The following is a 466-nucleotide window of genomic DNA, read 5'->3' as shown; positions in this document are numbered from 1 at the left end:
GAGGGACGCACCTCGGAGCCGTGGGTGCGGGTTGGGGCGACAGGAGCCGCTCAGTCTCCAGAAGTTGGGGAGACAGACCCAGAGCGCACGGAAGTGTTCTTGCCAATATGGACACACAAGCCCCCACCAGCTCAAAATGAACCCCGTTCGTTTGTGGAAGAACGGTGGTTTTTTTTTTTTTAAATATATTTTATTGATTTTTCACAGAGAGGAAAGGAAAGGGATAGAGAGTTAGCAACATTGATAAGAGAGAGACATCGATCAGCTGCCTCCTCCACACCGCCCACTGGGGATGTGCCCGCAACCCAGGCACATGCCCCTGATCGGAATCGAACCTGGGATAGAGCTGACGCTCTATCCACTGAGCCAAACTGGTCAAGGAGAGAAAGGTGTTTTTAAAAATACTTTTGTTGTGGTAAATATACGTAACAAGTGTACCTCCCCCCCCCCCAATATATTTTTATTG

The sequence above is a fragment of the Myotis davidii genome, unplaced genomic scaffold, assembly GCF_000327345.1.
Source record: "Myotis davidii unplaced genomic scaffold, ASM32734v1 scaffold551, whole genome shotgun sequence".
Lineage (NCBI taxonomy): Eukaryota > Metazoa > Chordata > Mammalia > Chiroptera > Vespertilionidae > Myotis > Myotis davidii.
This window is presented reverse-complemented; position numbering follows the sequence as displayed.